The following is a 7,653-nucleotide window of genomic DNA, read 5'->3' on the forward strand; positions in this document are numbered from 1 at the left end:
GGTCTTAGGTGAACAGGGCAGAAAGGCAGGGACCCTTGTTCCCTCTCACATTGTGGACTCTGACCATGTGGAAGAAAGAAAGGGCTGAGAGGAAGTCAAGTCCAGATCTTACCTGGAACTCGCAGGTCCCTGCGGTAAGCTTAAGGGCGCCATCCTCATTTATGTCTCAGTTCGTGGAAAAATTGATATTTTCCAGCAGAAAGAAGAAGTGAGGCTTTTGGAGGGCTTTCCCACTGGAAGTTTTCAAGTCTAAGCAACTGTAAGGTGGTGATTATCAAATGCAGGAGGACAAGCTTGGGAACCTCTTTGCAGTGAAGGACGAAGAAGGCCAGGTTAAGTTTGAAAACCTGTATTTGTATATATGCTTGGAGGACCAAAGATAACTACTTTCAAAATTTTGTGAGCTACATATGATGTAGCATCTTTCTAATTCTTATCTAATGGAATATGAGTAAATAAAGCTTGAGAAACTGCTGTAGGCTGTTAAAAAAAAAAAAAAAAGTATAACCCGGAGTTCCTGTTGTGGTGAAGCATAAACAAATATGACTAGTAACCATAAGGTTGCAGGTTTGATCCCTGGCCTTGCTCAGTGGGTTAAGGATCCAGTGTTGCTGTGAGCTGTGGTGTAGGTCACAGATACGGCTTGTATCCTGCTTTGCTGTGGCTGTGGCTGTGGCTGTGGCTGGCAGCTGTAGCTCTGATTAGACCTCTAGCCTGAGAACCTCCATATACTGAAGGTGCAGCCCTAAAAAGCAAATATATATATAAATAACCCTAGTGTTAAGTGAATCCATGGCAGTTGAATCAACAGAGACTCAGGGCTGGAAGGGAGCTCAGAGCTCAGAGGCCATCCAGCCCAGGGTCAGCAAACTAGAGTTGAAAAAAACATCAGAAGAAGAATCATATTTCATGACATGAAAATGATGTAAAGTTCAAATTTCAGTGTCCATAAATTTTATCAGAACACAGCCATGCTTATTTTTCAATGTAATGTCTATTGCTGCTTTTGTGCTCATTGACAGAGTTGAGTGGTTGTGACAATGTGTGGCCTTAAACAAAGCTTAAAACATTAATTATCTGACACTTTACAGGAAATGTGTTGACCCCTGATCTAGTCAGGGTTCAGGCAAAGAAACTGAGGCCCTGAGAGGGTAACTGACTCACTCAAGCTCTCATGGTTCAACAGTGAGTAGGCTCTAGATATTATTCATGATGTTGCTTTTCAGTCTATATCTTCTTAGTTTTCATTACTATGTCAGCAATTCTCTTCTCCTTTTGGAACCTTTTCTAGCTCCAAAGATCTTTCCTAATGGAATTGTCAAGAGTGTATTCCCAACTATTTTTAATAAAGACAGGCTATGTCTTGTTTTGCTTCGAACACCCTTTTAAAGGATATTCAGGATTTTGCTAACCTTTCCAACTAAAGCATCTTGTGACCTGCATGAAATGTCTTTATAAATTAGTTTCCAAATCCTTTAGTGGGCTGTACATTGCCCTTTAAGAACTTGACAGACAATTAGGAACTATTGCCACCAAGTGGCCAATGGCTGACTTTAAATTCCAACCTTTTAACAACAATTCATTGGTTAATGAGCTCACAATGCTGTCTAGGCAACTGTTAAAAATTATGTTTTGCTTTGTTTTTAAAAATGTGTATAGTCATTAGTCCTTCCCTAGTCCCTTTATAACCAGAAGTAAAGAAATGCAAAAGCACAAAAACAATCTGGTGCTATTTTCAAGGCTTCAATTGTCATAAATCGTTGATAAAACTGACCCTGTTGTTAGACTAATCACAGCTTTCTAACTCATTATGTTGTTTTTCAATTAAGTACCACTCAGAGGCGCTGAAACACCTGATTTTTTTTATTATTCAATGAATTTATTACATTTGTAGTTGTACAATGATCATCACAATCCAGTTTTATAGGATTTCCATCCCACAACCCCAGCACATCCCCCCACCCCCCAAACTGTCTTCTTTGGAGACCATAAGTTTTTCAGAGTCTGTGAGTCAGTATCTGTTCTGCAAAAAAGTTCATTGTGTCCTTTTTTCAGATGCCACATGTCAGTGAAAGCATTTGATGTTGGTGTCTCACTGTCTGACTGACTTCACTTAGCATGATAATTTCTAGGTCCATCCATGTTGCTGAAAAAGCTGGTATTTCATTCCTTTTAATGGCTGAGTAATACTCCATTGTATATATATGTATCATATCTTCTTTATCCACTCCTCTGTGGATGGACATTGAGGTTGCTTCCATGTCTGGGCTATTGCAAATAGTGCTGCAATGAACATTGGAGTACATGTGTCTTTTTGAGTCGTGGTTTTCTCTGGATAGATGCCCAGGAGTGGGATTGCTGGATCAAATGGTACTTCTATTTTTAGTTTTCTGAGGCATCTCCATACTGTTTTCCACAGTGGCTGCACCAATTTACAATCCCACCACCAGTGTTCTAGGGTTCCTTTCTCTCCACACCCTCTCCAGCACTTATTGTTTGTAGATTTCTTTGATGATGGCCGTTCTGGCTGGTGTAAGGTGGTACTTCGTCATGGTTTTGATTTGCATTTCTCTAGTGATGAGTGATGTTGAACATCTTTTCATGTGTTTTTTGGCCATCTGTATGTCTTCTTTGGAGAACTGTCTAGATCTTCTGCCCATTGTTTGATGGGGTTGTTTGTTTTTTTGGTATGGAGCTGCAGAAGGTGTTTATAAATTTTGGAGATGAATCCCTTGTCAATTGCTTCATTTGCAAAGATTTTCTCCTATTCTGTGGGTTGTCTTTTTGTTTTGTTGAGGGTTTTCTTTGCTGTGCAGAAACCTTGAAGTTTGATTAGGTCCCATTTGTTTCTTTTTGGTTTTGCTGTCATTACTCTAAGAGGTGGATCTGAGAAGATGCTGCTGTTGTTTATGTCAGAGGGAGTTTGGCCTATGTGTTCCTCTAAGAGTTTTATAGTGTCTGGTCTTATATCTAGATCTTTAATCCATTTTGAGTTTATTTTTGTGTATGGTGTTAGGAAGTGTTCTAAGTTCATTCTTTTCCATGTGGCTGTCCAGTTTTCCCAGCATCACTTATTGAACAAGCTGTCTTTTCTCCCTTGTATCTTCTTGCCTCCTTTGTCATAGATAAGTTGGCTGTAGGCGCATGGGTTTAATTCTGGGCTTTCTATCCTGTGAAACACCTGATATTTAAAAGCCCTTGCAGCTTTCTGGTTTTTATTTTATTAAAAGTTGGTGGCCTCTATAACTCTGCTTACAAACCATCAGGACAGACTTTTTCTTCTCTTATATTGGGATGCATCATGTGTTCATATCTTTTGCCTATTTTTTTTAAAGGCTGTTCCCAAAGCATGTGAAAGTTTGAAGGCCAGGGATTGAATCTGAGCCATGGCTGTGGCAATGCTGGATCCTTTAACTCACTGTCAGGTAGAGGGTCAAACCTGTGCCTATGCAGGAATCTGAGCTGCTACTGTGAATCTGAGCTGCTACTGTTGGGTTCTCCCATGGCGGGAGTTCCCTTTTGCCTATTTTTTTTTTTTTTTTTTTTTTTTGTTGTTGTTGTTGTTGCTATTTCTTGGGCCGCTCCCGCGGCATATGGAGGTTCCCAGGCTAGGGGTTGAATCGGAGCTGTAGCCACTGGCCTACGCCAGAGCCACAGCAACGCAGAATCCGAGCCGCGTCTGCAACCTACACCACAGCTCACGGCAACGCCGGATCGTTAACCCACTGAGCAAGGGCAGGGATCGAACCCACAACCTCATGGTTCCTAGTCGGATTTGTTAACCACTGCGCCACGACGGGAACTCCCCTTTTGCCTATTTTTATATTGGGTTTTGGTCTTTGTTTCCTATGTGTGTTTTCTTTCTTTTTTTTTTTTTTTTGCCATGCCTGCCCTGCAGCATACAGAAGCTCCCAGGCCAGGGATTGAACCTGTCCAACAGCAGCGACAATGCTGGATCCTTAACTACTGGGCCACCAGAGCTCTCCTTCTATGATTTCTAAAAATAGTTTATATATTAGGATATTGTCCATTATCTGTGATATATGTTGCAAATATTTTCCTCTCAGTTAGTGATTTGTCATTTGGCTTTACTTTTGGTATTCTTTTTTTCTGAGTGACAATTTTTTATTTTTATGTAGTCAACTCTATCGGTATTTTCTTTTACTGAATCTGGATTTCAAGTTGTAGATAAAAGCTTTCTCCCACATTCAGGTTATACAGGATGTCACAAAATATATCTTCTAGTGTTTTTATGATTTTATTTTTTTACATTTAGAACATTTGGAGGTTATTCCTATGTATGGTTTGAAGTATGATCCAATTGATTTTTAAAAAATAGTTGTCTTGGGAGTTCCCTGGTGGCATGGTGGGTTAAGGATCCAGTGTTGTCACTGCTGTGGTTCAGATCCCTGCTGTGGCATGGGTTTGATCCCTGGCCTAGGAACTTTCATATGCCATGGGCATGGCCCAAAAATGGTTGTCTGGTTGTCCTCACATCATGTATTTGCCCTGGGGATTTTTAGTTGCCACCTTTATAACATTCTACATTTCCATATATATTTAGATTAAATCTGCAGTTTGTATTCTATTACGTAGATTTGTCTATCTACTCATGTGTCAATACCCAACTTTAATGCTGGAAGTTTTATATTTTAATATCTGGTATAATATACAGCTCCTTTAACCTTATAGCTCTTCATGTTTTTAAAAAAGATATTCTTGGGTGTTTACTTTTCCATGTGAAATTTAGAATCATTTAATTTACAAATTAACTTGGGAAGTACAGACATCTTTCCAATGCGAGGATATAAAATTATTTCCATTTGTTCAAGTCTATTTTGGGGTGTTTCATAAGTGTTTTAAACTTTTCCTCATGTTGATTTTGCATGTTTTTGTCAAATTTATTCCTTAGAATTTATATTTTTTGTTGCTATTGTAAATAGGGCTTTTTCCTCTATTATATTTTCTAACTGCTTATTGTTATATACTTAGGTCTTTAAGATTGTTGATTTCTGAGTGTTAGCATTATATCCTGCTAACTTTATGATTTATTGCATGGTTAGTTTTACCATGGGTTCTCTAAGATTTTGTGGATATATTACATTGTAAGATCCTGGCTTTAGGATTGAGGTGTATATATTTTATTACATTAAGGGACTATCCATTAATTCCTATGCTGATTCTTGAGTGCTTTTTTACATCAGGAATAGGTGTTGATTTTTGTCAAATATCCTTTCGGCCTTTATGGAGGCCACCATGTAATTTTTCTACTTGGACTATTATTGATATGGTGAACTACAGTAATTCATTTTTTAATAATAAAAAATAAAGATATTTTTTATGTATATACTACATCTTCCTAATCTATTCATCTGTTGGTGGACATTTCAGTTGTTTCCACGTCTTGGCTATTGTGAATAGTGCTGCTATGAATACAGGGTGCACGTGTCTTTTTGAATTAAGATTTTTGTCCACATAGACACCCAGGAGTGAGATTGCTTTTTTTTAGGGCTGCACCCATGGCATATGGAGATTCCCAGGCTAGGGGTCGAATCAGACCTACAGCTGCCAGCCTACCCCACAGCCACAGCAACGCAGGATCTGAGCCATGTCTACAACCTACACCATTGTAGGTCATGGCAGATGCTGGATTCTTAACCCACTGAGCAAGGCTGGGGATCAAACCTGCATCCTCATGGATGCTAGTCAGATCTGTTAACCATTGAGCCAATGGGAACTCCCAGGAGTGAGATTGCTGATTCATGTGGTAGTTCTATTTTTAGTTTTCTGAGGAACCTCTATATTGTTTTCCATAGTAGTTGTATCAATTTACATTCCCACCCACAGTATAGGAGGGCTCCCTTTTCAGAGTCAGAATTTTGATTTTCTAATTAGTTCTTTCTTAACTGACTCACCTCAGGCTTTTCCTGTAATTTGGCTGTTGTCCACTAGGTGGTAGCAAATATCTTGGCTATACCATTCAAAACTACAATTTTCTTAAATTCATTGTAGATTTTAACTGCATATTTTCCAAATAAAATTTAACATTCATTGAGTATTTAAATAAAAACTTTAAATTATTGAGTGTTGCTTTATTAGAAATCAGTATTGACCAATCACATATATTTATTGTATTTTATTATTTTATTTTAATTTTTTAAACCAAAAACACCTTTATTTTTGTATTCAAAGAACAAACTGTTCTTTTTCCAAGATAATCATGATTAATTTACAAAAACTGACATTAACAATGTCTCCTCAAAGCATTTCCCTTTAACAGGAAACTTGGCTTCACAGAATCCAAATGTTCATTAAAAGGTTTAAAAAAAAGTTCTATTTTGTTGTCATTATAAGACAAAACAGAATCTAGCATAAGTGAAGGAAATCCATTCATACTTCAGGTCCTTCTCCTCCAGGAATCAGCACTGTTATATTACTCCAATTTAGCAAAATTTGATCTTAGTAATTCTTCTTCTTTCTGGTGTGATTTCAAATTCAGTGACATCTTCTGGTACCATACTGACAAAGTCATCAAATCTGAGAAGCGTGCCAACAATCTCTTTATCACTCTTCATCACAATGTGAATTCTTGATCCTATACACTTGTCTAGAAGCTCTAGAGGTAGCAGCTGCAACGGGTTAGTCATAGCGTTAGCTGCCATGGCTATGCCGGAAGTGGCCAGTCTCTGTCGACGTTGGGAAGGCCATTTTATTTTAATTTTATATGCACCTGTGGCATACAGAAACTCCCAGGCTAGGGGTCGAATCAGAGCTGCAGCTGCCGGCCTACACCATAGACACAGCAATGCTCAGCTCCGAGCTGCATCTGCAACCTACATTGCAGCTTGGGGCAATGCTGGATCCTTAACCCACTGAGTGAGGCTGGGGATCAAACCCACATCCTCATGGATACTAGTCAGGTTCTTAACTCACAGACCACAATGGGAACTCACATACATATATTTTAAAATCTAAAAGGCAAACCACACAAAAGTGTTTTTCATTCTATCATTAGCTAATTCTCTTCTTGTCTATGTACTGACTAAAATACCATTAATTCCTTCTGATATTCTCTTATAGTAATATGTCCATAGGAAACTGGGTAACATATATTTCTTGCAATTTCCTTCTGCAATTGGTTCCAGGATGTAGGGGCTCAGGTAATAATTTTTGTGCCTGCCTTCTTTTACTTGTCCATAAGTTCCATTTCTTATTTTCAGAGTTTCACTTTTATTCCTTCTATTGCCAAAATCAAGAAATGAAAATCTCTGACCTGCTGAAATCAAAAATCCCCATTCCACTAGGTTACTTTCTTCGGTGAGAGAACAGTAACTTTCCACTGATTCATAGAATGACATCACCTTTTTCCCATCAGCTTTCTAACTGGAAACTCATTTAAACTATTTTGCATATGATGGTACTTATCTAACCACATTCTAACCACAAATCTGAGTTGCTACAAATAATTTTAGAAAGAAAGTTCTATGCATAGAGGGCATTTTCTCTAGCTAAAATGTAAATCTTCTGAACAATAGCGCAATAAATATTTTTAAGGTTAAAAAAATAAATTTCTGGAGTTCCCGTCATGGCGCAGTGGTTAACAAATCCGACTAGGAACCATGAGGTTGCAGGTTCGATCCCTGGCCTTGCTCA

The 7,653-nt window shown here is 38.3% G+C and overlaps 1 pseudogene; it reads right to left on the reverse strand.

Moving 5' to 3' along the window:
* Positions 1-6,375: 6,375 nt before the first annotated feature.
* Positions 6,376-6,883, reverse strand: LOC100627542 (U6 snRNA-associated Sm-like protein LSm5 pseudogene; annotated as a pseudogene).
* Between the last annotated feature and the right edge of the window lie 770 nt (positions 6,884-7,653).

Source organism: Sus scrofa, chromosome 13 (genome assembly GCF_054392235.1).
Source record: "Sus scrofa isolate SSC_HxYL_T2T_F1_AM1 chromosome 13, Sscrofa_HxYL_maternal_Yorkshire_Landrace_v2.0, whole genome shotgun sequence".
Classification (NCBI taxonomy): domain Eukaryota; kingdom Metazoa; phylum Chordata; class Mammalia; order Artiodactyla; family Suidae; genus Sus; species Sus scrofa.